Source organism: Etheostoma cragini, chromosome 11 (assembly GCF_013103735.1).
Source record: "Etheostoma cragini isolate CJK2018 chromosome 11, CSU_Ecrag_1.0, whole genome shotgun sequence".
NCBI classification, from domain to species: domain Eukaryota; kingdom Metazoa; phylum Chordata; class Actinopteri; order Perciformes; family Percidae; genus Etheostoma; species Etheostoma cragini.
This window is the reverse complement of record NC_048417.1, coordinates 23,715,565-23,732,776: the sequence shown is the minus strand read 5'-3', so window position 1 is coordinate 23,732,776 and position 17,212 is coordinate 23,715,565. Positions and strand designations below refer to the sequence as shown.

At 39.0% G+C, this 17,212-nt stretch overlaps 1 long non-coding RNA gene across 1 annotated transcript in view; it reads left to right on the top strand.

Annotated features, from left to right (window-relative positions):
* The first annotated feature begins 437 nt into the window (after positions 1-437).
* LOC117952529 overlaps positions 438-17,212 on the top strand; it is an 18,291-nt gene continuing 1,516 nt past the window's right edge. Inside the window, exons 1-2 of the long non-coding RNA XR_004658441.1 lie at positions 438-448; positions 7,565-7,570. This is a non-coding gene — a long non-coding RNA (uncharacterized LOC117952529). The remainder of the gene's footprint in view (positions 449-7,564; positions 7,571-17,212) is intronic.

Below are 17,212 nucleotides of genomic sequence, written 5' to 3'. Positions count from 1 at the left end.
TAGCCAGGACCAGTCTGGATCACTTTAATAATAATAATAATAATTATACATTTTATTTAACAGCGCCTTTCTAACACTCAAGGACGCTTTACAGACAATAGAAGACAGAAAAGAGAAGTAGTTATAACAAAACAAATAAAACAAAAAACAAAACAAACAAAACAAAACAAAACAGGAGCAGTGTATTTACAGATAAGCTAGCTGGAACAGATGGGTTTTTAGTCTAGTTTAGAACAGCGGGAGAGAGTTGATATTGCGGAGGTCAGGTGGGAGTGAGTTCCAGAGCTGGGGAGCAGAGCGGCTGAAGGCTCTGTTCCCCACGGTGATAAGTCGAGAATGAGGGACAGTGAGGTGGAGGGAGGAGGAAGATCTGAGGGAGCGGGAGGGGGCGGCGATGTGAAGGAGTTCAGACAGATAAGGAGGAGCAAGGTTATGGATGGCTTTGAAAGTATGGAGAAGGATTTTAAATTGTATTCTGAATTGAACTGGAAGCCTATGGAGCTGCTGAAGAACCGGGGTTATATGATGAAATGAGGGGGTTCTGGTGATGACACGACCTGCTGAGTTCTGAAGAAGTTGAAGTTTATGGAGGGATTTTTGAGGAAGGACAAAAAGGAGGGCGTTACAGTAGTCAAGGCGGGAGGTGACGAGGCTGTGGATAAGGATGGAGGCAGTGTGAGTGGTAAAGGACGGACGGAGGCGGTTAATGTTGCGTAGGTGGAAGTAAGCAGATCGGCAGATACTATTTATGTGTGACTGAAAGGAGAGGGAGGAATCGAGGATGACGCCCAGACTCTTGACCTGAGGGGAAGGGGAGACCATGGAGTTGTCGATTGGGAGTTTGAAACTATTGATTTTGGATAGGGTGTATTTGGTGGCTACGAGGAGGAGTTCGGTTTTATCGCTGTTTAGTTTAAGGAAGTTTGCGGTGAACCAGTCTTTTATTTCAAGTAGGCAGTTAGTAAGGGACAAGGTGGGGAGCGAGGCGGTGGGTTTGCTGGATAAGTAGAGCTGTGTGTCGTCCACTTTACTGGCTGTGTCTCAGTTGTTTTTGCGAGTATGTAAACAACTCAGGTCCTATATCTATATGATTCAATGTGGGTACGCGAATGTTGAAATGACATAACCTGCCCGTCCCTGGTAGCCATGATAAATTAACCTGAAGCTAATGCTCACCTGTTCATAAGAAAATTAGCCAAATAGGCGTCCTTTTGGGTTCTAAACTGTCTCAATCTTTCAAATACATCTAAAATATTTACCCAAGGTTTGTTACGTCTCTGGTCACGCAACTGTTAGAAACATGCAGTTTTTATTAGGTTTAAAAGGTTTAGGTTTGTTTGCTGCTTTCATGGCTTTACTAACGTTACAGCTGTAGCGCGCTGGCTTTATGTTTTAGAAGGTAGATCTGGCAACACGGCCTGGCTGTCCAACTGGGCAGTTGATGGCAACACACAGGCCAAAACATAGACATTCCGTTACGAAACGGAAATTACAAAAGGAGAAAATGCTGGCATTAGCATTGTAGTCAGAAACGGTAGTCTTTCAACTTGGCATGTTTCCTTAATATCTGATGATGCATTGGGGTCCTTTTTGGATTTATTACAGTAAATATATTATATATTGGACCTTTTATTATTCTGCATAAACCCATGCACTTTATTTGTAACTTATTTACATGCTCTTATTTGTATCATATGTTCTTAGTTTCACGGCTCTGGAAGAGCAGCAATAAACGTCATCACAGCCGTTTTTGAGACAAACAAAGCCAGTTTCTGGTTCACTTTTATTAATTCAAATGGCAAATGGACAGAATTTATATAGCAGTTTATATTTATAATTTGCCTCTCATTCACACACACAAACATGCAAGTGGCCTGCCCATCCGGAGCTCAAGGACAGTTCAACATGCAGACAGGATGAGTCTGACATCGAACCGCCAACCCTGTGATTAATAGGTGGCCCGCTCTACCTCCTGAGCCACAGCTGATGTAACAACCTAGCTAAAGCGATGATAAATGGTTTAATAATGACATTGTTGGCAGCAATGGTGTTAACCTCTAGCTAGTTTTGTCCCATCGGCATTGTGTTGCGTCTTGACTAGAGTATAGCTCTGAAAGTGCTTTTTAGACCAGTTTATGAGTTGACCAACAACCACTGTATCACACACACTGTATCATCCTGGGTCAAGGTTGGTGTGCCCTACTTGCTGGAAGATCAACCATAAATCTTCCTTAGGTGCAGACTTTCTCTTTTCCTGACTTGGCCGCAAAGCACACCTTGATTTGTGAATAGCTTTGTTGCAAGTAGGGTTGGGAAAAAAAAAAAGGGGCAGAAATATTCCAAGGAAATTTGGAAAGATTCCAATTTGGAAACTTGCATGGGAATTAATGGAACTTAACCGAAATTGTTGGGTAATTCATAAAAACTCCATCTTATACAAACATAAATATAAACATTTTGTTTTGTAATAAGGCGACAGGCATTTACAGTGAATACAAATGTTGAGTTATTTGTCAGTAGAACTTTAAGAGATTCTTTCATTGAACAACACTAAGCAGATAGGCATGCAAGTAAATACAATGAGTTATTCATGAGTAGTATTTTAACAAGCAATTTGATTATATAAAGTATCCAGTTTATTCCCATCAATTCCCACGGAAAGTTTCCAACTTTAGACGCTAAAGATCTTTTTTTTTGCTGAAAGTCTGTTATTTTTTATACTGTTTTTTCTAAACTGTAATTTTTTATACCTCCTCATTCTCTATTCAAATGTCTTGTAAGGTGCTGGAAATTCAATTTCCTTGCGGGAGTCCAGAATCCTGCTAGACCAGTAAAGATAAGTCTAAGTCTTCTACTTTAGTTGACAAAGCTATTTGTATCTATGTAAATCTGTCTGGAAAGACTAGACACCCGGACAGGTGAACTGGGACTCCGTTGCGTGATTTCTAAAGTTAATTATGATTTACTTCTGTAACAAAATTGGGGCAAAAATCCTATCTTGGACTCTTCATATCCAACTTAAGACTTAAGATGGGAAGTCCCTTTAAAACAGCCCCAGCAGTGCAAAATCATCCTCACTTTAAAATTTAAAGCAGTAAAGCAGTCAAGAGAACTTGGTCTGGTCTGTGTAGGTGGACCTTTACAGAGCAACGCCAACCATGTTTCAGTCAATCTTTGCTTGAAATCTTTACCCACAAGTTATTCACTGCTGGGAGTTACTTTTAGCTACAACAAGCAGTAACTATAGTAACTATATAACTATAACTATACATATTTTTTTTACATCAAATAATGCAATAACAATTACTGAAATTGAAATGATTTAATTAAATGCTTGCATTCAAGAAGACAGATGAGCCTACTTTAGCTGCTTCTGATCTTATGTCACAGGACATTATGGTGGCGCAATGATACACCAATTGAACAATGAGCATTATATCACAGCATGGCCGGATAGAATGAGCTTTTTCTCCCGGAAGTATGGACATTGTAAAATGGTAACCTGGAGTTAATCATTTAGTCTTCTTCACTTGGAACTCACCATGCAAGTGAGCGGTGACACACATGTTTTGGGTGCTACTGTGTAAATATAGGGGTAAATGCGCAGGCGCATTCTAACTACCGTATAGAACGGACATAACTTTTGGCTCATCGAAATTAAAGACAATAATGTAGTGGTGGGTGGTCAGTTATGTGCAGGTGTAAAGAACCTATCCACATCTAAAAGTAGAAATTCTAATCTTATGAAGCCCCTCTTGTAGCAACACTCTTCAACAAAGCTAGAAGCGAAAGTCCCCAGCCCCACAGATGCCAAAGGCCCCCCCTTCATGCAAACAATCAAAGCTAGATTTTACACGGACTTCTACGAAGCTGATTAGCCAGGCAGAACTGATTAAATTGATTGCTAGGTAAACATTAACGACTTTTATTTCATTGGGCCTAATGTGGTAAAAAACGGTTAAATGACTGAGACAGTTGTATTAGAAGGGACTTTTGTTCTTCTGCTTGATTTGAAGGCCGGTTGCGCTGTTGATTACAATAAATAGGACTAAACATCATGTTTGTGTTTGACTGTTCAGTACTGTTCATGTTTACATTTTAAACAGCAGACATAAAAAGTAATTTAGAAGTTACTTTGGTGAAGTAATTCAATTACTTTTAAAAGAATCAACTAGTAACTGTTAATTTATTTTCAGTAACTTGCCCAACACTGATGGTGTTACAGGGTGTAAAATGATCATCTTTTGGATAAGCTTTACCTCAAGACCAGGCAGGCTGTTATCTACTGTCCCACACAACACCTGTAACAAAAGTAGGTACAGATCAGCACAACAACAGATTGGAATAGTTGAGCTTCCCTTTCATTCATCCTAAAGACAACTGTTGAGTGCTGGCTGCAGAATTTATAGCAGAAGTATCTCAAGCTTTACCAACAGAATACACTTTGCACTGCAGCTAAACATTCATTTCCACAACATTCCCACTCTGTCTGTGACACATTTATCTGTCTTTGTATGTCATTTATTTGTCTGACTGAATACCTAGTCCAGTCGTGAAATTTATCTGAAAGCACTCAGACAGGCATATCATGATGCACAAGACTGATAAGTTCATAGTTAAAGTAATTATTATTGTGTAACCATAACAGAAAGACAAACCTCACCACAAAACCCAGAAGTCAAAAATAGAGAGGGGAAAGCATCAAGTACAGTTTCCTCGGAACAAGAACATTATTGTCTTATGTGAGCATAGTTTGAAAGTTGTGTGAGCATCATCCGACTGATCCACATGGAACAGTGATTCCCAGGCAGAGGCACATGTACCTCAGAGGGTCCTTCTGTAGTTGTATAGCAATAACATGGAAAGATTAATACCACTACTGGAATTTGATCATACTTAAATTATGATTTGATAAAAAGAATATATCCACATATTAGCGTTAAGTCAACTGTAGTCTCACATTGCCTTACAGCCTCCAAAGCACTGCGAAGGAAGGTCTGGCTAGTTCACACAGAATTCCAGGATAGGAGAAAAACGTGCTCTGGTTTATTGGCATTTCTTTAAAACCAATCAAAAATGTTCTTGGGCGGTGTAAAGCTCCGTATGGAGCCGCTAAAAAATTGCCTGGGAAGGATGTACATGTGGACATTCAAAAGAAAACTCAGATTAGCCTAGCTAGCTGTCTGGATTTACCCTGCAGAGATCTGAGGAGCCATTAGTCCTCCGAAATCCCCCGGAGGTAAGAATTACAACACTAAGGAAATGAAAGATAATGGACATTGATAAAAATACATGCATTCGGCGGAATTTCCTGCGCCACCGGAGCAATCCCGGAAGTGGAATGTTGTGGATTTAGACACCTGAACAATACATGTTGCAGTTATAGAGAAAGGTCATCAACAAGTAAGCACAGAAGTTTGAACAGAGCTACCTGTTCAAACTTCTGTGCTTACTTGTTGATGACCTTTCTCTATATATAAATGGTAGCAATAACTAAATGGTAGACTGAGCCACACAGAATCTGCCAACGCAGAATTCCACAGTATTCACATTTTACAAAACAGAATTAGGAGGTGAAAACAAATTCACTCAGAATGTTGATACATCTCCAGCATAATCAGAAAAACAGTCGGCTAATTCTGTAAATTGTTTTTCTGAATGGTCGTTGTAAACTGTTAAATAACCAGCAGATTCAGTTTCGGTCTTATAAGTACTGGATAAGTGGTTGAAATAGATAAAAGTTACCTTAGTGGATACATGGTCAAATATTCAGCTTGTTTCTTAGTAGTAGTAGCCTAGTAGGATAGTAGTAGTGCTGTAGATTGGTGAATATTGTTGGAACTGGAAAATAGATTGGGAATCGATGAAGGGCTATGTGAGTTCATGTGACAGGGCTGTTGGGGTACCTCAGACCAAAAAGGTTGGGATCTACTGATATAGAATACAGGTTATGTAAACAGAACACATGACATCCATCCAACCTATTTTTAAGTCTTTACCAATCACAATGGGCCTTACAACAGTAGTCTTCTGCTTACAGAGGAGCCAAGTGAGCAGAGCATCAGTAATCCAAACCTGAATAAAACAATAAAAGAATGCAAGTTCACAGTATCAGTGACGCCCATGAAGGCGGTGTGAGGAGGATCTCGGACTAAACGTAGCCCAGCCCCAGGCTAAAGGCTAATTACATTTCTGGCTTGCTGAAATGTACACCATCTCTTGAGAGAGCATTCTGGAATAACACTCAACCCTGTATCAGATGTCTGATGATTGATTTTTACCTCAAAATTACTCTAATGTATTAATAAATCATCCATTTCTTTAGTAAATCTAGGGAAGGACAATGTCATGGGAATCATTTGCTGGTGTGTATTACCCATGCCTAAAGTTGAAAGGTTAGAGTGCTTATAGACGCATACAGTATACAGTAGAAGTGTGTCAGCATGTTATGGTGATTGCTAAGGCGCATTATCATAATATGATACAGGGCTCTTGGAAGCATGGGATGTGTGTGTATGTATAGTGAGCCAAGAGTTTTTCAAATTAAACTTTTGTCACAGCACACACTGATTAGAATCACGACTCTGATGTGTGAGTTTCTCGGCTCATGTAGATGACTATGATTAAGTGCAAGTTCTGGAGAAGGGAGTAGGCTCTCGTGTGCAGACCTGCTGTTCCAGGAATTGTCATCATCTTCATCATCTTCCCCTCAAGCATCATTATTCATCATGATCGTCATGTTTATTGTAATTTTCTTTCCACCTTCTCAATCATTCTTCTTCTTAATGCCCTCTCTGGCCATCATATCTGTTACTGCTGATGTATTCATTCAAAAGATTTTATTGCTGCCTGATGACAATAACAATTTCACAACATATTTGCAAAACCCGCTACCATTTGAACAATAGTCAATTGCAATTGTACACCACGAGCTGCAATCAAAATGGAAAAAGATTAGGGTTGTTATTTTCATTTAGATAATTTGAGTTGAAAACATTCTATACATTATTCTGCAAGCATACAATACATGTGTGCATGTGTGTGTTTTTTCAAGGACCCAGTACAAAACTGACTCCCTTGTGTTGAAGCTATAATAGTAGGTCATGACAGAAACTCATGGTTACGGCGACACCGTCTCCTAGAAATTACGTGAATGTACTACTGATTAGTTTGTCCCCATTGTGTTTCAAAGGGAATGTGATTGATGTCTGGGTCATGTTCCCTGGCAAAACCAAATCTTGTGTTGCACTTTTAAATACCGCATGGGCGTCGTAGGGAGCTGATCTGGGTGGATGGTGGGCGTTCAAAAGGCAGCACTCTGATACTTGAGGCTGAGGATCTTTCGGGTTAGGGAAAGTTAAGGGTTTCTGTTAAATGTCAAAGAAATCAACCATAGGGAATAAGGCTTTGGTTGCCACAAGTGGATATTGTAGAGCTATGGTTGTCAGGACATTTAGTTACGGAGCCCCTAAAAGGACATGGGGAAAAATGTATTCACGAGAAACACCCCGGTCCGTATGAGAAACTTTCTCATGACCACAAAATACTTTCTGGTACATAAAAGTATCTTGTGCTCCCGAGAAACCTATCTAATGCTAGCAAAATGATATTAACAAGATAATGCTAACATTATGTGGCTAAAGTTAATGGTTAGATTTACAGTATTGGTTAACAGTTGCCTTAACATTGTTGCTGACACTAATAGGTACATTTAGTTGCGTTTATGACTGGCAGCCACTCTGACTGGTAGAATACTATGATTTGTTTCTCGTGTGCACCAGAAACTGTCTTGAGCGCGTAAGAAAAAAAAAGCCTCACGCCTCTTTAGGGGCTCCGTATTTTGCTAACATTTTCAACATCATACAAGTTGAATTACAGATACATTAAAAATGTTTCTTGTGAATTATACTAAAACACTTAATCCACAGGAAATTGTAATCCTGGTGGGATCATGTATCTTTTTAAAACACATTTGCTGCTGTAAATTAGAGTTATATAAATGTATTTTTAGTAGACAGGTTTGGTTACAGACATCAGCGCATAAAGTATCTGGAGGGACATTTCTATCCTTGAATAAGTAGACCTTTGCCTTTAAATTAATAACTCAGTCCCCACATACGACTTAATTAATTCTCTCACCTCCATGCTTTTTGCTAAGCTTCTCACTTTCATTACCCAATGCGCTGTTAAAACTCAATATACTGGAGTGGCTAAAATCAATATTTTTTTAAATAACAATGTGAAAATGTGAAATTGTTTGCTCGTACAGAGAACTATCATCTTAATGTACTTTAATTATATAGTTTTAACATTAATATATCTTATGACACTGATCTGGCTCTGTCTGACTACCACTTTGGGCTTTTTAACCAGTTTTTATCATTCTCTTTCAAGTACTATAATGTTTAGTCAAACAACGATGCATTACCCCCTGAAGTAGCACCTATCACATCATGTACTGCAACCGGCAAAACATCTTACCATCGTCCTGTGAAGACTTAGTTAATCATTTACATCATAATTCAAGGCTATTGAAACATCAAGGCAAGCATCTCCAATTTGATGAACACCAATTTTCTCATTCCCAGACTACAATAGATTCCCTGGTAAATCCTACAGGTGTTCATATAGTATCAAGCTTCATGGTTCTAGGAATTTGTCTGAGTACTTCACAGAGAACCCAATAAACATAGAACTGCAGCATACAGGGGGTCGGACTTGATAAGTGGTTTATCAACTTCTTCTTACTCCTTTTTGAACATGGGGATTTTTTGTTTGAATGACTTTCAATTTTGGAAGATTGTGCTGAGAAGTACATGACCTTATTTATCTTTCAATTTAAATATATATATGTATTTATGCATGAATGTATGTGTATGCATATTTTTATTTTAATGTTTTACATGTCCAAATAAAGTATTAAACTATAACTACAGCACTTTCACCTCTATTTGTCTCCCCTGAGTTTTACACGGATGATGTGAAAATCTCAGGAAAACAGTACTAGAAGTGAAACTTTACACATAATCCACTGACCCAATTCCTACCTGCCTTTTTCAAACCAATTTTTTTCACTCAATCTGTTCATTAAATTTTCCAACAATGATTTAGACAAAACAATAAACAGTGAAAAGGTGGTCACAACATCATTCACATGTTAAAGCACAGAGCCAAAGGGTAATAAAAGAAGAAGAAAAGAAAAGAAAACACAAGAAAAACAAAGGCTGTGTTCCTTTTTTGTTTATTCAATTTTCATTTCATAAACAGGTATTAAAAAACAAAAAGCAAATGGTTATTTGATTTTTGTTTTAAAGTACAAAATTTGAAATTGAAATACAAGATGCTTTCTCCTTTTCATGGTCAAAAGGGGATAGGAAATATTTTATTTTTATTTTCTATTTCATATAACAAAAAAAACCAACTTAAATAGAATCAAAAAAGTTTTCTCATATTTAAAATCGGGATCTCATTTCCATTGCAACAGTACCAGTGTTGCTTTCAGCCCAGGCTGAAATTACTTTGGAAACCCTAATTCCCAATGTTTATACATAAATGAGGCACTACTTATAAACATGGGTATTAGTCATTAAGTCTTAATAGTTCAATACCCTAAAGACATTTGTTTTACTTTTATTTATTTTCAGACTTTTATTATTTCCATCTATTTATTTGCACGTTATACTTAAGGAAGTTTGGTTATCTCACAGACTCGGCCTGCCTGGCCTCAGAGCCTCACAGCATGTCACTGTCTGCAAAAAAAGGAGAGTATGAATAAATCACGAGGTCGGCAGATTCCCAGCTCAGCTAGAGCGGGTAACGCTAGCACTGCAGGCGGTCCAGAGTCGGTCAGCACCGGGGAGCAAACCGCGGGGGCAAAGGTCACTGGACAGCAGCTAACATTAGAATACTAGACCCAGCACCGGAGGTTTGAACCCCATGATCTGATCCTGAACTGCTGGTGACTCCATGCCAGATACTTCACTAGAAAGTTTGCTGGAATTAGTAACAGTGGTGTAACGCTAACGTTACAAACATGAACTGAAATTGTATTTCCTCAGCTGGTTTGACTCTCTCCGGGCAAGGTTGTCTGCGGACGCTAGAGACAGAGAGTCAGAGGGAGGCAGGGGAGAGGCTAATGAATAAAAAATAAAAAAAGTGACGTTATGAAATAAAAGCCCCCTGAAGCATTATCAAGAGTGTAGGTCTCCAAAGTCATTTTAGCTTGGGCTGAAAGCAACACTGGTACATTGGCGCTGTTACATTGGAATAGAGCTCCACTGTCCCGCCCACAGCGGAGTAAAAATACTATTTCTTCATTGATAATCGGAGTATTAGCCATTAAATGGTTATTACAAGACTAAGCAATTGTATACTCATACAGAAGCCAACGGTGCATGACCTTGTTTTGAGATAAATGTCTTTCATTCGCAATGTCTTTTTACTCCTTTTTTCGTTTCTATTTGAGTGATTTTATTTACTATTATAAGAAACAAAAACAGAAAATGAAAGCATATTTTGAATTTCTCCCATCCCCTTTTGACCATGAAAAGATTTTGATCCCCTTTTATTTCAATTTCATATTTTGTATTTTAAAATGAAAATAAATTGAATGAAAAAGTACATGGACCCTGTGGGCTGGTCCGCTGCTTGTCATATCATATCAGCAAGAACATCACTAAAGGATCTTTGGATAATGTAAGCCTGCAATGTTTTCAAAGAAGGGGTCACATATTTAATGGAATTTCCTCAGTGAGCCCCTTAATATACATCAAATTCTTTCCAATTTGACAAAAACAAGAACCTCCCTTATCCAACGGGTATGCAGAGGTGGTGCCGGAGATTTCCACTTTAATAAGATCAAGCATCTGGCGAGAAGAATAACAAAAGCTACACAGTTTTTTTACTGAGGAAGACAGTGATAGCGTGGGTGGTAATACACCAAACAATGCTAACATTAGCATTTGGATCAAGTGCTTTCCCAATGACTTTGGACAATGAACTAAAGATTTGTACAGAGTAAGATTTTAGAGTGGGGCGAGACCAAAACATGTGGGCATGACTTGCAGGAGCTTGTTGACATCCCACTGCGCAAAGACATGTCCAAATAACGTCTTTTCTACGATGCATTTGCTGTCCAATTTTGCTCCCCTGAAGGTGCAGACTGTGACTCCAGATGACGTTCTTTCTACATCAAATTTAAACTCATTTCAGACATTGTTTTTATACTGCTTCTTGGCTCTGTGCATCCCATTTCAGAAGGTGGCATACAGTTTCCGTTTATTTTCCTTTGTGTCATCAGCAGATAACTGGCGCTAAGGTGTAATGCATCCAGTTAAAACCTGCTGCAGCTGCTGAGCCAAAAGAAGCTACAGGAATATTTACTGTTACAGAAAACAGGTAATCCACCTTCTGTAACTTTGGTTATACACAGAAGCTTACAAATAAATCACAATTCAATCCCCACTCATTTATTTCTTTATTCTTCTTTATTTTTGTTAATCACTGGCACAGATGCTTTACATTTTTCTGCCAAACTGATGGATTAAAATCAGAAATACAATTGCACAGCCCCCCTTGATTGTCTGTACAACACATGCAAACAAAATAAACAATTAAACTGAATGTACTTTGACGTAAAAACCCAAGCAGAACCATTGAACACAAAGGATTGAAAAGATTCTCCACATATCTCAACTTCTTTGTGGTGCATGCTTCAGATGCTCTGAAGCCTATATCTTTATGGATATATTAATGAATATTTATCTTTGTGTCCTAACATTTCATGACTGTTTCAAGCCCCCATGTTTGTAGGCATTGTTGTCTGTGCATCCACTACCAGCACTGGGTGAATACAAAACTCAACAAATGTTGAGATAGCTGTGGCATTATATTTTGAATGTCAACAGGGAAGGAACAGTTTTAAGAATATAGGGAGGATGTTCATCTTGACAAAGTTAATTTGGGCGGCTAAAGACATACTCAGCATCTGTCAAAATCCTTTTGTACACAGGTTAGAAGTTTGTCAAAGTTAGCTTACTAAAGTTTTGCAGTCACCTGAATTCCCAGGTAGGTAAAACATGTTTTGCAGTTTTAAATGGCAAGGTATGAAGTGGGTGTTCATGTGCAGCCTTATTCAAGGGAAATAACTCACTTTTATTTAGATTCAATTTATAGCCAGAGGTTACACCAAATTAATTAAGAACAGTGGAAGTCACAGGGACCGAGACCAAGAGGTTGGAGACATAAAGAACAAGATCGTTGGCATAAAGAGAGACTTTTTGTTCCACTCCGTTTCTGACAATACCTGTGATGCGGCCACTTCAAAGCGCAATGGAGAGGGGCTTGATAGCTAAGGCAAAGAGTAGGGGGCTCATTGGACACCTCTGACGGCAGGAGTGATAGCAGAGAAAGTATTTGGATTGGCTGTTATTTGTCCTCACTAAAACCAGGGGGGATGAATAAAAGAGCTTCACCAACGATAATAAAACCACCACCAAAGCCAATGTTTCCCCAATGTGTAGAAACGATATCACCACGACATCAAATTCCTTTTCCGCATCGAAAGAAATCACAGCTTCTCGAAAAAAAGAGTGCCTATTTCTAATTAATGCAGTCTGTTTGGAGGAAATAACGGTTGGTAATTTAAAACCCACATTTAACAAGCTAATTGGCCGATAAGAGGAACAAGTGAGGGGATCTGTATCCTTCATCCTTCATCCTTGTTAGAAGAAGGGAAATAGAAGCTTGATTAAGTGTTGGGGGCAAACTAAGAGATTGAAATAACTCAGCATACATTTCCATCAGTAAAACAGGGGCTAAATTATGTCACAATTTCCTGTGAAACTGTATCGGGTTCCTGTCTGGGCCCAGACATTTGCCACCCTGTAATAGCAGCAGCAAGCTCAGTATCACTCAACGGGCTCTCCAGCTGTTGGGCCATATCTGGATGAACTAAAGGGACTTGAAGCAACTCAAAAAAGGTGATGAAGTCATGTTTGTTAGCGTTGGATTAAGATGTATCTAGAGAAACGTAATAGTCTTTGAATTCATCATTGATTTTTTTTTTGTGGTCAGTTAGTACCAGAAGTGTCACAATTTGGGAGATTTGGTGGGGGGATGCGGTTTGTTGTAATTGATGTGCCAATAACTTGCCAGCTTTGTCTCCCTGTTCATTATAATTACTTCTGGATTCAAGCAGTAATTCAGCGGTATGGTCCATAGACAGTTTGTCAAACTCTGATTGTAATAAGAGACGCTCCTTATACACATCTGGAGTTGGTGAGGTGGAATAGAGGTCATCCAGGTGTGCAATATGCCTTGGTTGGTCAATTTTTCCCTCTTTTGTTTATTCTCATGATTTATGTACGTGATTATTTTCCCCCTTATGTACGTTTTTAATGTCTCCCACAGCAATGATTCTGAGACATCAGGGGTCTTATTTATACTTAAAAACATATACATTTGATCATAAATCATCCCCACAAAGTTTACATCTGAAAACCAATGTGTGTTGTAAAGCCAGGGGGTACATGAACGAACATGGACTCTAAATTAAATACTCACACTGAGAGGGACGTAGTCAGAGATGACAATAGACTCATGTGAACATGCACTCACTGTTAACTATCTAGCATTATCCTAATTAGGGACATAAGAATTCATTAATAAGAGTGGGAAATCATAATTTTTTTTAGCCAATTACAATAAGATACCTTTTTTCGGGTCAGAGATTACATTAGAGCATATAAACGGAACATATTTGTGCAATAAGATCGCAACCCCTCTAGACCTACTATGGAATGATGAATAATAGGCAAGTCCAATCCCTCTGCTCTTTATTCTTCAGTGAAAAGATGGTTTGAAATGTGTTTCTTGGAGATAGATTACTTGGGCTCCCAGGTGCTGCAGATGACATATGACCTTGCTGCGCTTTACTGGAGAATTAAGACCTTTGCAGCTCCAACTAATGAATTTTAGTACCATTCAGTGTTTTGAACTAATCCAGTCTGGGCTATTTAGAACATACAAAAGAGAGTGAAAATATTAGGATATTAGTAACAGACCGACCCCACAGCAAAAAAGGGGATTGCACAGATCAACAACAAAACCTACAGAAAAAGGAACAAACATGTAAACCACACTCCATAAATGGAAAAAATCCAGATCCCATTCGCACCCCTGCACAGGAATCTCCCCAAACGGATTGCGTGCCAGATCCTCTCTGAACACAAAAAACTCCTAAATTACACATGGTAGCCCCAACATAAACCTAATGCTACCTGAGAAAAAAATATGTGACTTGCGTAACATTAAAAATTGTACTTGGAACAATCCACCTGGGAAGTGTAGTCCTCCTCATTAGAGCATTCAAAGATTCAGTCATGGATGACTGCAGTATGATAAAGAGAGAGACAGGGAAAATCCCCCCAAAATTATAGTCCCGTTTTGTGGACCTGGCAAGGCACCTGGGAGGTGTAACCAACATTTAGACAACCGTTGATGCAAAAGAAAAAAGGGGAGAAAAGAAAAGATAGTACCAGGATGATCTCAACGTTGCAGGGATCAGTCTAGTTCCTGTGCAGTCACCTCACGTTGAAGCAGTCTCTGTTTCCAGTTTTTAGTAATAAAGTCAGTTGCCACTGTAGGATACTCAAACCTGTGTGAAGTCCTGTCTGGCATGGTGACTCTCAGTATTGCCGAGAAAAGAAGGCCCTACGTGACCTCTGGAAAGCAGTGAAGGCTGCGTTTAGCAGCACCGAATGCAGCCCGTTTCTTGGCGACGGAGTCTGTGTAATCCGGTAAAATAGAAATTCTCTTGCCTTGGTGGAGAAGAGAGGTCTTCCCAGCTCGCATAAAGATCAGACTTTCCTCTCTGTTTGCTCACATGGCGGGCTTCAACAAAAACAGGAAGTGGACGGATGAGGAGATGAGAGACTTTCTCAATTTAATTTATCAGGAACTCGTGAAGGAAATGGCCGACAAAGGTTAGGACAAGGCGTGGAACGCCCTCCGGAGTAAATGGAAGGCACTCATAAAGTGAGACATGACTCAAAAAAAGAGTTGTCTCGCAGCGGTGCCGGAGGGAAAATAAAAGGTAAGTTGCATCGGCATCATCATAGCAATGTGTTGATAGCGTTGTTGTTGTCTTATTATAGCTTGACATGTCGCTATCAGCTGGCACATAAGCACTATTATAACTGGTCCAATATTGGTCATGTGATGGTAGACGGCGCGATCCATTTTGTCTAAAAAAACTGTTCACAAAAGTTTACTTGAATGTTGTGCGATTTAGTGCGAAAATAAATGGAATCACCTCAAAATGTCAAAAATCAATTCAATACACCAATATGATCGCAAAACAGAATATAACGTCATTACACACAGCTTTTTATTCGCTGTTAAGCCGTTGGCTGGAAACACAAATACTCCAGCTTTATTCACAACAGTTTTTTTTTACCAAACTTCAGATAATTCCATTGACAAGTGCATGGAAACTTAGTCACTATTTTAGGGGTTCCTAAAGGTAGCAAAAGTAATTTTTTTAAACAATAACAAATTAGTGTGGCTGTGGCCTTAGTCTGACTTATAGTGTTTTATAAATATATGTAATTTATGATAATTTTTTTCTTGTGCCCTCTTATCAGCATTTTACTGTGGGTCATTATGATTTGTTTTAGTCACATTTTACTATTTGTACCTGTGGGGGTGTGCTTGGTGTGCTGCAGGGTTTTCATTCAGCGGCAGGGTTGAGAGGTGTGGGGATGGCTCATGGAGGCAGTGCCGGGTTCCAGGTGTGTTGATTGACACAGCTGGGGCTTATTGACTTATTATTCTCTCCCTTTAAATGCAACAGTGTGCTGGAGCCTTAGTTTACACACACACACCAGAGACGGACTCATCTTGAGCCAGCCCAATGAAAGAGAAGCATAGGTGTCTTCCTGCATTAATTTTTTATTATAAAAAAGCAACTATTCACTACCACGTTTGTCACATAAAGGTGATATGAGATACTGTATATTAGTGTTGTGTTCTTGACTTGGTTCTGCTGTCTCCAAGTGAAAAATAAAGAAATCTCCAAAGAAATCGTTACACAGCTAATAAACACTAACAGATCCACAAGACTCTCTCTAAAGATTGTCTTCCGGCGACTTACACAAAAAATTGAGTGAAGACAATTATTTCTTTTGAAGATTTAATGTGTTTTTTTAATCCTCTGTGTCCTCCTTGGCTACTAGCGACTGTATCATGTTGATGCGCTGCCAGTATTGTTGTTTGGTATTGAGTAATTCCTCATGGGGGTGACGAAAACTACGTACTATAGCTTTAACTTGCCGTGCTGACACCCTCAACTGAAATGGAACATGACCAGTAGACTAACCGAGAACAAACCCGAGTAATGTAATTAGTTAATGAAAATAATGTGAAAGACAACAGAATTGGAAATGTGTCGGTTCTTCAAGCAGAAAAGAAGTCTACCATAGATTTTTTTTATTTTTTACTAGTAGGTATGCACTGAATATGAATAAAAACAGGAAAGAGTTCAACCATCCCTGACAAAGCCATTCAGTCCATAGAATAGCCATCATAAATATCCCAGTGCTTTCACTCTGGTGGATGCTTGAAGGATTGAATGAAGAAGTTGCTTTTTTCCCCTTTCCCACTCATGGGAACTAATAGAGTTAGCCTGAGGGTAATAGCCTGCGGTAGTGGAGAAAGGCATCTGCAGAACAGTAGTTACAGTTAAACTATTCCACTTGAAGGTTACTTACCCTACACGTAAAGCATCACAACGAAAGCTGATCCCTTACTATTTTAGTATGAATGGTAGCAGTGGGTACCATCCAAATCCATCCCATCTTCCTTTTCACTTCAACTATCTGATATTTAGTTTTTTAGTTGGTGGACAGCTTGGTTTAACTCACTCAAAGGTACAAGTTGTCGACATGGAAAAGACTTTTCCTAGGGCTTCAAAATGTAAAACGTTTACATAGAGCCTAAACCTTGAAGGTGAATGCCCTATTGAAATTCTGATTATTATGACTTGTTTTGGTCAGTACTATTATCCATAAGAAATATACACTCACCGGCCACTTTATTAGGTACACCTGTCCAACTGCTCGTTAACACTTAATTTTTAAGCAGCCAATCACATGGCGGCAACTCAGTGCATTTAGGCATGTAGACATGGTCAAGAGAATCTCCTGCAGTTCAA